This window comes from Pseudochaenichthys georgianus, chromosome 13 (genome assembly GCF_902827115.2).
Source record: "Pseudochaenichthys georgianus chromosome 13, fPseGeo1.2, whole genome shotgun sequence".
Classification (NCBI taxonomy): Eukaryota; Metazoa; Chordata; class Actinopteri; order Perciformes; family Channichthyidae; genus Pseudochaenichthys; species Pseudochaenichthys georgianus.
The window spans coordinates 9,616,590-9,633,790 of record NC_047515.1 but is presented as its reverse complement, the minus strand read 5'-3'; the positions used below and the strand labels follow the sequence as shown (position 1 = coordinate 9,633,790).

Sequence of the window (17,201 nt, the reverse complement as noted above, 5' to 3'; positions counted from 1 at the left end):
TGCTTACGTGTTAGCAGTACATTCACCAACATCCTAAAGTATTAGCATGGGGCACAATATCATTACCTTGTGCTGAGGAGCTAGCATGGAGTCAGCTATTTGGGTACACAGCATTCATTCATTAGCATAAACCTTGAAATCAATTAGCATAGTGAATGGATGGCAAGTACTAATATACTAACATGCTAGGAATGATAACATTTTAGAATGGTGCATTTCTAGGAAAAATACAAAAGGAGGATATTTTCACAAAATGTTTTATTAGCATCAAATATACATTATTTTGTAATACAAGACTTTGTACAACTTAGTATCTCGTATGGGCAGTTGAAGATTGCTTCAGTCAGGTTTTCATGTAGCAACATGTCCTGACCTCGTGTCAAAGGCTGTAAGAGAAAGAAAGACAAAATTGTTTAGCAGCTGTTTCAGAAAGTGCAGCAAATACAGCATGTACAGAACATTAGCATGCTAATGTTACCGAAAAAATAGTACTATTTTTTTTATTTTTGCATTTACTATCTGGTTGAGGAAATGAGTAAACACATGAAAAGCGATTAAATATAATGGTGGGTTTTGATGACATTTATGAATATCTGCATACTTCAAATAAAACCAATAATAGTATTACATGTTAAATATTTACTGTAGGTATAATTACTTTGACAGACATTAATATAATGTACTACTGTGGTATTGTAACACATTTATTTTACACAAATGCATGCGCCACATTTCAGAGCTCATCGAGTAATTACTGAGAGCATACTGACTACTGCTTGTCAACTATTTAGTTGTTTTGGTCCATTAACTGTCCGATGTCTTTAGGGTCAGGATCTTGCAATATGTCTTGGCAGCTCTGCGGGGGGGAAAAGGGAAAGAATCAAGCCAAAGAATCGTCTTGTTGAAGGTCTTAAGTAATAAAAAGAACTCCAAAGACAAAATATGAAACATGTCAGATGACACGTCTGTTTAGAAGAGTCTGACAACTCATTGAGAGCTTCTAATAATAAGCATGACAGTTGAAAATCATGTGGAATTACATTTATTTAGACACAACTGTAAGACTTCTCTATTTCAATGGCTGACTTCTGAAGAGAACACTGCTCTCACATAATACAACTATGTATTGAAAGGGAAAACATTGGCTTATCATTGTAATGTTGCTTTGCATTATCATATTCAGTCATGATTCTCATAAAGCATGCAACTGCTTACGGAATATAAATAATGTAGAATAAAAACCTTAACTACTCCAAGTCCTGTAATGTCATTTTCTAAATCACACAAAGTGCACTACATGATCTTTAGACGATAAATGTATAACATATCAATTAATTTCCAATTCTTCATTAAATAGTGGGGGTTGCAATCCCCTTCAGCTCCGGTCATGATCTCTGTCTCCACACTGGAAATGTATTTGTGTTATATATTTGTGATGTGCATTAATACCTTCATTTATTGATAAGTAATCATGCATAGAAACCATAAATGTGAAAAGTAATTTATTAAATAGATGCTCTTTTTACATCAAAATAAAATATGCATGGGATATGTTAATTACACTGATGCAGAAAACATATACAATTTAGCATTTATAATCTGAACAAGGCATCATGGTCAACAAGATGACAATACACAATACATAACTGGACTTGACAGGTTACATGTAAAGAATGGAAGCTGAAACACAGTATCAAATGACAACAAATTGATTAAAGAAATGACAAGACAAAGTACTTCAAATCAACACAAAAATTGCACATTTGTTGAAAGTAAAGTGTTTCTCAGATTGCAATATGTACGTATGCAGTATGGTATTCAAAAGTGCATGCAACAAGTATTACTTGTCTTTTGCTGCTTGTGGTCCTTTCAATGTCTGAAGCTTCAAGTTAAATACTACTGCTGCCATTATGTTGCATTTGTTCCATCAACTCAATATTATCAAATTTGAAGCTAACAAAAGTAGGGCTACAAACACATTTTTTTGTTAGCGATTAACCAAAGCTGTTGAAGCGGAAAATTATCCAGAATGTTAACCGCAGCCAGCATGCCTAAGCTTCTCCTTCAAACATCCCAAAAAAGCATTTACAGCTTTGATTTGGCTTTGGGCAAGAAAGGGTTAAATGTTGATTCATCTGGGGATTTCCAGCATGTCTTTAAATCCAACATGACCTGGAGCGGGACAACACACTGACGGGGAGTCGGCTAAACCTCAGCCTGCAGACACTACCACCTTGGTTTCTATTAGGTAGAGACAAAGGGAATGTGTGTGTGTGTGTGTGTGTGTGTGTGTGTGTGTGTGTGTGTGTGTGTGTGTGTGTGTGTGTGTGTGTGTGTGTGTGTGTGTGTGTGTGTGTGTGTGTGTGTGAATGCTGACACATCGTTGGTGACATCAGGTTCTCTCAGATTAATAATGTTGATGTATAATCCGTTTAATCTGCTGGTGTGATGTGGCTGTGCGCACAATCCCAAATCTCCTTTAAACTGGCCTAACCCTAAGCCATGAAGGACACACACACACACACACACACACACACACACACACACACACACACACACACACACACACACACACACACACACACACACACACACACACACACACACACACACACACACACACACACACACACACACACACACACACACACACACACACACACACACACACACACACAGACAAACCATGTTTAAATCAACCCAGATTGCGGGAAGTGTTGGCAGCTAAAACACATAGGGAAGAAAAACAATGAAAGCACTGGATCGGCACCAAATCCTGAGTCTTGTTAGTGTGCTAAGCTACAGTACTGAGAAGTGCCACAGCAATTTCCGCCTTGTGGCACTAAATACGCCCCGAGGTGTACTGATGTCTTCCCGGTGCCATAGGTAATGGGCATTAAGCAGCACTTGAGGGCACACGTGGAGCTGGGACGCCATCTTGTTTCACCGACAGAGAAGAGTGGTAGAACCCCTCTGCAGTGGGAAGAACTACCACACACACACACACACACACACACACACACACACACACACACACACACACACACACACACACACACACACACACACACACACACACACACACACACACACACACACACACACACACACACACACACACACACACACACACACACACACACACCCAAACACACACATGCTGACCAGCTCTGATTAGTGATGAGTGCGCTGCGTCCGCCTGCAGCTGAGCCGAGGCGCTGTGTTGAAGGGAGTGGCAGAAAAGAACTGCAGAATGGGGACTGTAAAGTGAGAGAAACCTCCCCTGCTCTCACAAAGAGGCGCTGGGTTTATCGCCAACCGTCTGTCTCCTCGTTCTATGCTTTTCCTCGGCGTGGCAATCAATCTCTCCGATCAATAATTTAACCTTTATTTGTCCAAAAGGGCCGATTGCTAGAACATTTTCCTGAGGCGCTTTGGGCGTAACCCTGCAGCAACCCATCACACATACCCTCCACACACAATTGAATGCACTAAACGGCCTTGTCTGCTGCATTTTAAAAAGTCCACGTTAACGTTGACTTACAACATTCTCTGCAACATTCCTTTTTTACATCCAGAGTTTACTTCATCTGCACATTGGTCTTGAAAGATACACTTGCAATATTAAAATTGTACTCGGTTCCTTCTTGCACCATTATTTGTTTTATGGTTTTAGGCCTTACTCATATTATGTTGCATTGTTGGAGGAGCCTGGGACTTAAGATTTCCATTGCGATATCCACACTGTAGCTATTGTGAATATGACAATAAAGCCTTTTCATCTTCAATCAACTGCTGCCTGCTGGCCATTGGAATGCATTATTACCAGAATAGCTGATGTCTTAAAATGTTGCTATAAGACAATTGTGGGATACTAAACTGACATCTAGACTTGTCGATCTCTTGGACTTTTTGGTGCAGGATCTTAGTCAGGTGTCATTGATGGTTTTACTGACACACCTGCAGCTGCTGGGTAGAAGGTTCCCCAAGAGTGGCATCGCAATCCAATAATAAGATTAACATTGTAATGAATTCTGTCTTAAATGCTCGATGAGATCAGATTTCAGCACACAGGTATTCCAGATGCAAACTGCATTATCTCTGTCATGTGTTGACAATACTGATTAGCCCATATCCTTTTATGTAAGGAAAATAACCAAACATTGGGGCGATGAAACCGCTGTCGATCCGTTTGCCTCGGCCATGGGGACAGAGTGTACAGACAGTCTGTGGTGCAGCCGAACAATGGAGGGCAAGCCTGCAGCCCCTTCCCAGTTAGGCTAGACACTAACTCGCTCCAGGTTAGTGCTTGCTCGCCGAACTGAACAAATACAAATGGAGAAATGGTGCAAGAAGAAGGAAACAGGGCTGACAGAGATGTTACATAAGAGAGAAGCTAAACAAGAGGATTAGCAGGGACGAGGGGGTTCACGTTCAAATCCATATTAGTTCATTTGCAAGGACAGACAGAAGCATTTCCGGAAATATACACGGTTGAAAAACTGAGACATTATGAACCCTTATTGTGAAGGACATTACCATATCTTGTCCAACTGTTGGTCGTGGAAACAATGGGACTTTAGGGGAAATATACTTTTCAAGGCCAGGAGCTAAACTGTGATGTGGAAATGATGAATAAATGAAGCCTCATCGTCACACGTGTTGCACACAAGGGAAGAAATGCTATCTTTGAATTCAAGCATCTAACTTAACATAATGTAACAACAACACACACATATATGTTTCATCAATGAAGTACCTTGCTGCAGACATCAGCAAAGCACCCAGCACCATTTCCACTTCCTAACATGTGGATCTTCAAGTTCATGGAGTTCAGCACTCATTGTAATGAAGGGAATCGTCCGTGAAGATGAGCTATCGTCAATATGCACGCTACTCCCCATTACAAACACATATTAGCAACGTTGTGATGGCCCGAGTCACATATCGACGAGTCATGCTGTCAAGTAACAACTGTTAAAAACTAAATATGCTGCACATGGATCTCTGTGAGAGTAATCGCCCCTGAGAGCAAGCTGCACGGAGGACCACATGGTTAACCTTTCAACAAGCAGTTAGAGGAGAAAATAAAGTCATTGCTGAAAAGAAAATGGACACGTGCAGCGGAGAGCCGCCATGTGCTACGTGGCTACTATGAGCAACTGAATTGTTGTGGGATTCTTGTTACTATCGTCTACAAACGAGTTACCACTCTGCAACCACTCTGGTTGTTGAGAAGAGATTAACATATGAATCATGCCACATATTATTCCCAGGGGACAGAACTAGCTGCCCTGTGAGTGTGTTGATACTGACACCTTTACATTTGTATTAGCATAAGTGAGTGAGCTTCGAAATCGCTGAGGGTTCGCTGAGGTCAGGCACATAATGTACAGAGCTGTCATGGTTACGCTCTCAACATTACTCTGTGCTGCTCTCATGTCAGTACGGCACACACACACACACACACACACACAGGCAGCCAGGCCCGCTGGAGAAACAAAGAGCTATCACCCCGACAGATGCTTCCTTACCTAACCGTAGTTAATGAAGAGGTTAATGCTATCACAGCAGCATCACCAGTATCTCTCCTCAGCTGGAATGCTAACCAGCTGTTAAGCTATTACTTTACCAGGAACAGCTTTTCTTGTTGTTTCAAGTGGCTAAGGATGCTAACAAGCATTAGCATGGTATTCAGTTAGCATTCTACCTGAAGCTAACTTTGCTGATTGTTATGCTAAAAGTGCAGTGATCTAAAACATAAGTGTGGCCATGTAACATCAATGCCTTTCGTTCAAAAGAAGTAATCTGTGTGTCTTACTTTTGTGAAATCTAATGAAAATGCTACATTAGGGAAAACAACACAATTGCTATATGTGAGAAAACAAGGATCATCATGTTGAAGGTTGGTATTACTGACGTACTGCTATGTAACGGTTTTACTTAGGCAGAGGCCACTCATTAGTGTAGCCCTCACTTCAATGGGCAGTCCTGACACAATGAGGCCTCTGTTGCTAAAACATGATCGCTTCCTGTCATCCATCTAAATGCCTACGCTCAGCCTGCCTTAACTTTGTCACATGCATCTTAAAACAGCAGAGATGTCACCAGCACACCAGTCCGTCTGTAGTGTCCACTCCATCTCTACTTCCTGATGTGTGATGGTGCAGCCGACGGAACGGGTGACACGCAACACACTGTAGAGCAGGGTGTTAGCCGGACTGAGAACTGTGCCATGGTGAGCATGCCGTGCTCACGCCTAAGCGCCACCACTACGCCGTGGCCTGTCCCCCTTCTGAATGCCATTGTTCGAGGCAGGAACGCGGGGGAGATAGTGCTGCCTGTGCATCCCCCTCAGCTCCCGAGAGCCTAACCCGTGGACATGAAAACACAACGTCACAAGTTAGGGTCTCAGGGACGGAGAGAGATACATCTCCATACGGGCTCCGCCACCTGCCCGCATGGCAGCTCCCTCTGGATTGTGTCTTCTGCCAAAATGGTTCTTCAAACATGACGATCCTGGTCTTGAACAGGAGAGGTTCCATGTCCTGCCCTCTTCTCTGAGTCAACTCAGGACTCGGAGCGTCTGAGCATCTCTGCCTGCAGCTTTGGATCCAACACACACTCGCAAGGTCTATGCATAAATTGAGCATGCTCATTGCTATCTAGTACCATTGTCCCCATGTGTATTTGTGAACATACAACTAGTGCAAGCCTCAGCCAGACACAACATTAGCCAACCTCCCCCCAACTCTTTCTCACCCTCTCTGTTTCTCTCCTGCCCCCTCCCCCATCTCAGCTGAACAATACAGCACTTTGAAAAAAGCTTCCTGCCATCAGGTAGAGCGCCTGCTGCTGTACATTGTGCCTAAAGATTTTCCGCCGTTGTAGGGAAAATCCAAAGCGCTATGATTGCTAATCATTGTTACGAGACAAAACCCCTGCAAGGTGCATTGATTAAAGCATTGAAAGCTGAAGCGGGGACCGCACAGCGCCAATAAACCCCCGGACATGATGACTTGCATCCGACTGTGACATTTTGTAACCATTAATACAATTATTCAATGCATGCTTTTCATCAATAGCGCAAATCCCCCTTCAAGCGCGGTTTTCTAAATCTTCCGGAGAGGCTGTCCGGAGAAAAGACGAGCCCAGTCACAAAGCTCCGCGCTCCCTCGTGCCACCATGGTGGTCTAAAGCTTAGGAAACAGATGGGGAGCTGAGAGGGAAGTGGGGAGGAAGAGAATTTGTTGGTATCGACTCACCCTCCCCTTCGGATCCAGGATGCCCCCTTTGCCCGTTGTTCTCCTATCACGCTTCCTGCTCGGGAGAGGAGGAAAAAGAGACAGAGAGAGAAAGAGAAAGCTCAGATGTTTTACTTACAGCGCGCCTCCAGATGTTCAGAGGAAGAATTTTGTGTTTTTTACAAAAAAAGAAACACAAGCAAGACGTCCGGAGAACCGCTCAAAGTCAGGTGACAAAAACCACTGCAAGAGAGAGACTGACGGAGACGAGGAGAAGAGGCATGAGGATGGGTGGTAGGACCGAGCCGGAATGAACCATGTGCAAGCTCTCTTTGCCTCTATCTCGTTGCTCTCCTTTACACACACACGCACACGCGCACACACACACACACACACACACACAAAAAGAGCGAGAGTGAGCAGTCTGGGGAGGCAAGTCGCGAGAGAGTCGGTGACATGATGCCTCTTCCCAGAGAATGAAATGCTGAAAGGAATTGATAGTTAAAGGTTGGATAATACAGGTAGACCACAAGAAGAGGGGTGGGGGGGTGAGAGAGTGAGACCGAGTGAACGGGTGAGTGATAGAGAAAGGGAGGAAGAGATCAAATAAAAGAGCGAGCATCGAGCTATGGAATCAGTGCTTGCAGCCGGAGCCACAGTGCCAGTCAAGCATACATACCAGTATGCTGCCTCACCGGAGAGGGGTGGGGGGGGGGTGGCTCTCACACACTTGCAAGTATTGCATGGATTGCAAAAATGTGTCACACTCTTTTCCTTTCGCCCGAGTCTCTACTTACTTTTTTTTTTTACCCAGACCTGCAGGTCCAAGACAGGTTAACGAGGAAAAGAAAGTGGTCACACACACACTTTCATGCACACACACTCTTTCTCTCTCTCTCTCTCACAAGTTAAAGGACAAAACAAAATGTGCCCGCTGATCTCTTGTCTCGCTCCGCTTTCTCCCTTCCTCGCCCCTTTCTCCCTCGCATTGTATTCTCTCTCTTTCAATCTGGAAAAGGAGGGAAGACAGGAAAAAACCATAAGGCCCCCCCCCCCCTCCCTCCTCCTCTTCTTCTTCTCCCCAATATTAGCACTCCACCTCTTTCTCTCAATCTTTCTCTTTTCCCCCTTCAGGCTCTCTTTTCTTTTGGCCTTCCCGTGTTGACGGCGTGGAGGAAAAGAAGCAGTTTTCTTTTTCCAATTAAAAAATCATCCATTAATTTGCTTCTGGCTGTAATTGTTTACAGCCAGAGGCCCACTTTCAGAGAGAGGGGAGAGAAAGAGGGAGGGAGGATTGACAGAAAGTAGTCCTCCTTTCCGTGTTTTTTCCACCTATCCGTTGTCCGTTTTCCACCCATAAAACAAATCCTCTGTTCTCTTCTGCATGCAAGCGAAAAACCAAAAAGAATCCACTTTTCCATTCCCTTCTCTCTCTTTTCTTTCTCTTTTCTCTTACACTCTGCCGACATTATTAACACTATCCCTTCAGGAGAGGAGCGAGAGACGGAGACAGAGTGAGGAAGAGGCCATAGAAACATTGCTACATGATGTGCTTTGGCTAATAGAGGCTACATTTAATCTCCTAGAGAGAGAGAAGGAGAGAGAAGGAGAGAAAGAGGAGAGATGATGGGGGGAGGGAGGGACAGATGGGACCAGAGAAGGAGAGCAACGACACACAACCGGTTCTGGGCTCAAATCAGCGACGGGGCTCCAGAGCGGCGAGGAGAGGGGAGAGAAGGAAAAAAAGGAAAAATCCCTGAGACCACACTGCCCTCTCGCTTTTCTTCTGCTTCCTCCCTCCCTCCCTCCCTGACTGACTGACTGACTGACTGACTGACTGACTGATCGACCGACTGTGTCTGTGCCGAGATAATCTCCAATCCTCTGTGACTGCTGTCTGCCAGACGGTGCATTGTGCCTTTTTTTTCTCCTCTACTTCTATACAGCTGCCGGCGAAAAGTGTGCATCTGGATCTACAGCATGTCCCCTGAAAATAACACTGATGCCACCAATTTTAAAATCTCCTGGTCAAAACCCACACACACACACACACACACACACACACACACACACACACACACACACACACACACACACACACACACACACACACACACACACACACACACACACACACACACACACACACACACACACACACACACACACACACACACACACACACACACACACACACACACACACACACACACACACAGTGCAGCTATCGTCATTTAACACCTGCTTTGTGTCCAGATAGAGCCGGTCTTCGCTAATATTAGCCTGCTTTGACGGTGAGATCCCAGAGCAGGCAGACAAAGGCTCACACACGGCTGCACACACACACACACACACACACACACACACACACACACACACACACACACACACACACACACACACACACACACACACACACACACACACACACACACACACACACACACACACACACACACACACACACACACACACACACACACACACACACACACACACACACACACACACACACACACACACACACACACACACACACACAAAGGTGCAGCAATATACCAACTATGCACAACCACAGAAACAATAAAGAAGAGGGTGTTCATGGCTACTAAACAATAGTAATTAAAGTCATTTTAGTGCAAAATCCATGGCGAATGATACATTGGCATCGAGGTGAATGACAGCTCATCACCACTGATTCACAGAGACCATTGCACTCCTTTTAAGTATCCGTTATCTGCTCGTAATGGCCAGGAATCAGCCCCAGCTAGCCAAGCAGTACATCAAGAGAGACCCAGATCTGTCACTAGCCTACGCATTCGAGATAACATCAAATAAAAGAAAGCACAGGGCCTGCAGAGCCTCACCTAGAAACTCAGTGTCCAACAATGTGTGTGTGTGTGTCTGTCTGTGTGTGACACTCTTGTTGGATGGCTGAAGCAGCGCTATTCTGGCCAGAGGAGTGATTGACAGCTGTCATACAGTATGTTTGGAATTGATGGGACGAACAGGACAGTCGTTTTTCAGAGTTCATAGAGTTGTTACTACGGCATATATTGGTGAGGATTTATTCTAATCGAGAAAAAGGCAAAAGAGTTCAATTGATCATTAATGAATTTCTGAAAGAGTCCTGCCAAGGAAGCTATTTTTGGTTATTCGATTGTCAGCAAGATAAAATCTACAAGCTGGGGTAAATTAGCTAAATTAGCGTAGCATGGGCCAAGGAAGTACATTCAACATGTTTGACTTTTATTAACATTATAGGATACACTGAAAAAAACTGAAACGTGGACTTTAACTACTGTAAATGAATTATGTCAACAGATTTCATGTTGAAACCAATACAATTAAGTTTAAAATAAAAAACATTAGGTTCAACTTAATATTATTGCGTTCAACTAACCGAATACAATTATGTGAAATTTGTTGACATAATACATTTAATTAAAGTCAACGTTTGAGTTTGTTCAATGTATCGCAATGGCGGCAATCTGCGCTCCCTGGCTGCCCTTTATGTTACATTTGAAACAAGCAGTATTTAAAAAAGAAAGATATATATTTTCTTATTTGTACACTGAGATGGGAAAAAACTAAACAAGATGGAATCAAAGGAGAAGACATACTTTATAAAACCCCTAAATAACATACAGCTGTCACACTCTACTCTAGTATAGATGAATGCGCCATGCTACACTCACACATGTACACACTCATCTGAAATACACACAAGCCTAATTTAAGGACGTACCATAAAATCCCTTGTTTCATACGTTCATCATTTACACCCTCCAACAGCTGGACAATTCACGGAGGCAACCAACAGGGGGCAGTCTTTTGCTCCTACCTATCAACTGTACAAACACACTGGTAGAAACGGGGGGAACGCAACGGTAAGGCCTCAGTATGTTCTCAGTGTTACCGGCTAACACACACATGGTGCTGCTGTACGAGTAAGAGGCCAGATCCATTACCATACATGGGTTAAAATATTACATTTCCTATAAAAGAGAGAGTGGTCATCGTTTGATTTGATTCAAAAGTTTCAAATGAGTAGAGATTCACCTTGAAAGTGAAGAATAAAAAGGCCGTTTGTTTGTCATACCTTTGTTTAAAAGGCCAAACCAATACCCATGTGTTGCTGCTCATTTTCAACATGGTTCCCATTTATCCCTGGTCACAATATTTCACATATCAGATGTTCTGACAGTACTCATTTCTACGCAGTCTGATGATTGGAGATATTATGACAAGATTTGTTCCCGTCATTTTCCTGCCTGGAAACTGAATGTTTTGAGGCTCGTCTTCCAATCTCAAAATCGTTATCCTTTTGTGTCTGATGTCCTTCGCAACCGCACCCACACAACGAGACGGAGGCAGCCGGACTCGTTCCACCCAGCCATCAGCATTAATGAGGTTATCACTGAGCGAACAATAATAAAATGTCACCCTCAGAATGGAAAGGAACACACGGCTCTCACATGTCGGTGCTATCAGCGCTGCGACAAAGCTTCTGATCTCTATTTGCTGCACACAGACCGACACTTCACTCACTTCAAACCACAATACACTGCTGAGCTCACACACACACACACACACACACACACACACACACACACACACACACACACACACACACACACACACACACACACACACACACACACACACACACACACACACACACACACACACACACACACACACACACACACACACACACACACACACACACACACACACACACACACCTTTTAAAAATGAACATCATAATAATAGGATAATCACTTAATAATAAGAGCTGAAACGTTCGTCACTTTAGCAATTTGTCATTGGTAATAATCATTAACATTTTAAATCTATTGTTGTTGTTTTGTGTATTGCAGCTTTCTTATGTTAGTAAATTACATATCTATAAAAAGAGCTTCTTAAGGACCAACCGTGATGGACATATGTCACATTTAATGCACCACACGATCGGTCAATTCATTGAGATTAAAATAATATTGTGTCATGTCAAAAAGCCATAACATCTAATGTATTGATATCAACCCATATATGTCGGCATCAGTCTGCAGATCCCCTCCTGAAACCCTCCTGCTCCGTCAGCAAACAGCCTGGGTGGTTATTGACCATGTGAAGCTTACAGTATCTCTCTTTGACACTTTTTTTGTGCGACTCGTGCAGTATTATCGTTGGATTGTATTGATCCAGCTGTGCAGAGCGCCGTGCGTACCTCAGGGAAAGCTAGGAGGTTGTACAGTTATCTCCCGGGGTGTAATTCTCAACTATACAACCTACTACCTCAACCTGGGAGCAAGCAGACTCATGTTTGGGAGTAAAAACAGAGTGGAAAAGGAAAAGGAAACCAGCCATGGTGAAAAAAAAAATACTTTGGACGCTCTTTGTTGTACTTGAATCCTCCCTCAAAGGGATTATGACATATTAAGCTGTTCGAGAAGATAAAAGTATATCCTTCTCGAAGGCTTCTCCAAACTCTTTACCTCACTGACCCCAAAACACACAAACAGACCCAAACCTCCTTCCCCGCAAATCACATGTTGTCCCTCACAGAAAAGCCTTGCAGTTGCTCATTTCAAACTGTTAACATGTGGGAGGTAATGTGTGAGAACACTATGCATTTACTAATTGGAGCCGATGTCTACTTCATTAACACTAGAAAGGCCAGGCGGCGGCTAATTGACTGCTGACGAGAACAGCTCCTTAAGAGTTTTCTACAAACTAACATTTGAAAAACACCCGAGGGAATTGTAGGTATAATTATATTTTCCATTTCAATTGATTTCTTAATACCCTACAATTATTCTAGAAAACAAAGGGAATGTGTGGAAAGTGTCAAAAACCCCACGAAGACCCAACTTTTCTCCACTTTGGAGATTTCCAAGACGGATTCTTTGATATGACTTTGCTGCTGTCTTACTGGTGCTGCTGGTATCGGTGACAGGGTTAATAAAGTTGCTGAGAGCAGACCACGCTGTTCAGATCTGCTGATGCTGCTCGCTGGCTGGGCTGCACAGACGCAGACCTGTAGACACAAGCTTGTGGTGTCAGATAACACAAGTTCGGATCTACGGGTTTGGGACCATGAGCAAATCACTTCATACATCCGTTAGCACGAGGAGGAAATTAGCCCTTTTTAACCAGCAGCTACTCCCATACTTCAGGAATAGAATGGAAGTGAATAAGGGAAACGTTCCATTGATTTAAAGCTTAATACACAATCGTGAACACCACTTATTGCTGAAAATTAGATGCAATTAATTAGCCTAATATTCAACACAAATGATGAAGTTACCTGCTCTACTTATGATGTAGAGAATTTACAATGTATCTATTTTAAGAGAAAAAAACAAGACTATAAAGCAAATTATTGATAGTAAATTGCTGCCATTTAAGTGTAATGATTAAAATAATATAATAAATACAACAGAACCAATACAAACATTTTATTTCCTACCCTTTTCGTTAGTTGTACTATATTCAAAAATATTTGTATACTCTAAACTCCAGTAACTCAAATCCTGATCCCACAACAAACAAACAAAAGCTTCTTTATAAATATTCAAAATGCATCATCTTACTGGTAATTATCATACCAACACTTGTATATCACTCTGTATCCCACTAAGAGAGATGTTTCAGTGAGTGATAGGTGGAAAAATGCAAGTGGTATTTTAGGAGTCATGTGGCCGACCTTAATGAGACATAATACTATGAAATGTTGAAAATAAATTGCAGGAAAATAGCTCTCCAAAAACTCTGCGTCCAGTAGGAGTTCTGCTTGAATAATGCCTGTGGAGATTTCACAGGACTGTGAGATGACATACATTAGTCTGACTGTACAGAAACACCACATAACCAAATGTGGACTGTCTTAAAATAACAAAGTGCTCCAAAATGACTTTGAAGTTGTTTTTATACTTAATAAAAGTCATGAATAAATTAAGTAACAAACTATTGCATGGATTTGCAATATTATAATAGGCTATTTTAACAAATATATTCCCAGATTATCATTGATGATTATCCTTTCATTACAATGATGACAAACAATAAGTGAAGCTGTGCAGCTTATAATGGGGACAGAAAAGAAAAGAGGAGACAAAGCAGCCTCACTTAACATAAGAAATCTTTAACATTTTACAAAATGATATTCCATCCCTTTACATTACAAGCTTTTCACTGTAAGTACAAACCACACATTCATGCTGAAAACATCCCTTTAGATTCCATTCCTGTCTAACTTGAATAGAGTTGTCGCTTGGCAGCGCAGGCAACAAAGTACAACTTGCAAAACTCTGAGATGAAAAACAGAGCGAGCGGTCCAATTTCAACTCTGGTAGCGTTCTCTTTCTCTTTCTCCTTCTCTTCCCCCCTGCCTGCATTTAAATGAGACGTCTGACTTTGAAGCTGTTGCCAAGTTGCTTAAAGTATGTCAGTGGGTCTTTGCCAGCGAGCTGAAAGACACCTTGAGATGGTCCGAACAAAGAGGTCAGCGGGGTCCTCAGCAGCACCCTGCGGGCCCATGCCGCCGCCACCTCTGCACTGTGTGTGTGTGTGTGTGTGTGTGTGTGTGTGTGTGTGTGTGTGTGTGTGTGTGTGTGTGTGTGTGTGTGTGTGTGTGTGTGTGTGTGTGTGTGTGGAGACGAAACTAAGGCTGTCTAAAGGCCACTACCTGCATTGTTTGGGCACCCAGCGGCCAAATCTACCCAGCAACAGAGGTGGTGTGTGGACGTCGATGGGAGGGGGTTCAACAGAGGTGAAGAAGTGAGAGGAAGTGGTATGTCGTTAGCACTTTGTAATATAGCGCAATGTAAACAGATAGCCCCCGCTAGCTAACAGGTCATTTTGGGCCCTTTCACCACAGCTAATGCACAGCAAACATCACGGAGAAAACTCAACACACAGTGAAATATTACCAGCCACAAAGCAAATCATTTGGATAAAAAAGCTCTGAGCACATGAGGACTTACCGATTTGCCTTTATGCTTAGTTCCGAAATGTTTCTTTTTCTCTCTACCAAGCAGGGCCTACGGTGGTTGGCAGAAGGTATAGACAGTCACGTCCACTGTGGCCCATCAAAAAAAAAACAGCTCAAACATGCAACTACAGAAACAAAAACCACCCCGAAAGGGAGCTCGGGGAGAGGGTGGGAAAGAGTGAGACAAAAGAAAACAGCCAAGGGAAGAGGGAGAGAAAGTGCTGGTGGGGGAAAGAGAAGGAAAAAGTAAACGATAACAGAAAACACTATTTTTTTTGGTGTTTTTACAATTTCAGTTCGCCGCATGCTAGTAATAACAGCTACAAATAAGCTCAATGTTATCTGTAAAACATTTGCAATCTACAAGCTGAGTCCCTGCACAAATGACAAGCAACATCTGTTTGTAAAACAGTCAAAATCCCAGCATAAAAAAAAGAAGAAATCGAAAAAGATTGGCTTGATTTGTCTCTCGTTTTCAGTCTTCAAGTTCAAACTCTCCTGTTGTTTGACTTCCTCACTCGCTCAGCTGAATAAGGCAAACAAAAAAGAATAAGGGGAGTGTGGAAATTCAGCGAAGGGAAAAGCAGCCATGAAGCCATCCTTCTGTCACCCCTGAACCTCTCCCCTTCCCTTCTCTTCCTCTCCCTTTTCTCCCCTCCTCCTCCTCCTCCTCGTCCTCCTCCTCCTCCTCCCTGCACACTCCTTCTTCCTCCTTTCCCCAATTCCCCCCAAAAATGGAGGAGACGGTCCAGGTATAGCTACTTTTCACTCACTCCTTCTCCTTTCCAAAATGCCCCACTACTCCGACAGACAAACACACACACACACGCGCGCACACACACGCGCGCGCACACACGCGCGCGCACACACGCGCGCGCACATGCGCGCGCACAAACACACACACACACTTTCCTCGTCTCCCAGAACGTCCAACACAGCCAGGAGCAGACTGACTAGCTTACACGTACACACTCATGGATGCACTTACAAAAGTGCATATACAGTATTACACACAGGAACACACACACAGGAACACACACACACACACACACACACACACACACACACACACACACACACACACACACACACACACACACACACACACACACACACACACACACACACACACACACACACACACACACATTTCTTGGAAAGATTCCAAGCACCAAAAACAAATACCAATCTTTAGTTAGCCTCAGCTGCGAATAGAAAAGAAGGAGTCATTTCGGGACTTGGCTCTGATTTACCGAGGCACAGATACAGACCATTTCTCCATATGCCTTCCTTTCACAGCTCCACATTTGACTGTATCATAAAACTGAGAAAAAAACCATTCTCTGTCATCGATACCATTTGATAACATCCAGTAATGAGACCGTGAGATCATCCGACATTCGGTAAAAACCAGAAACACTGGGCTTGTTTGTTGTGTTTTTAGTCTCGGAATTAATAGGTAGGATCATGCAGTTCTCTGAATGCGAGTGACAGCGCATGAGCTCCGTTCCATTACGGGACATAAGTGGGTGCCAAGTGAATCAATACAGCACTCAGAGAGACAGCTTCACTTTAAGCAGCAGAAGCAAAGATACACATACTCCACTGAGGTGATGCGAGTTCACCCATATTACATTGAGGGGGAAGGAAGAGATCTCTCGTAGAATTAAAAATGAAAGTATAGTACAAGCTGTGCTCTAACATCTCCGTCATCTTTACGGTATTCTCTCGTTGATTTGGTAAACAGGAGCTCACTGACATCACGTCAGAGGGATTCTGGGTATTCAAATGTAAGGAATAGGTCGGCCCAAAATAAAATGTGTTTACTGATCTGGGTAATTATGGATCGCAGAGAAATGACGGGCCGAGACTAAAGACCCTCTTGCTTTCTCAACCATATTCCAAACCTATACCACACCTCAGCCATATTTAATTGTATCATATTAAAGTTGATTTTC

At 43.2% G+C, this 17,201-nt stretch overlaps 1 long non-coding RNA gene across 3 annotated transcripts in view; it reads right to left on the bottom strand.

The window, feature by feature from the left end:
• Positions 1-241: 241 nt before the first annotated feature.
• LOC117457691 (uncharacterized) overlaps positions 242-17,201 on the bottom strand; it is a 120,095-nt gene continuing 103,135 nt past the window's right edge. For all 3 annotated transcript variants that reach the window (XR_004553351.1, XR_004553352.1, XR_004553350.1), the window contains one exon: positions 242-856. This is a non-coding gene — a long non-coding RNA (uncharacterized lncRNA). The remainder of the gene's footprint in view (positions 857-17,201) is intronic.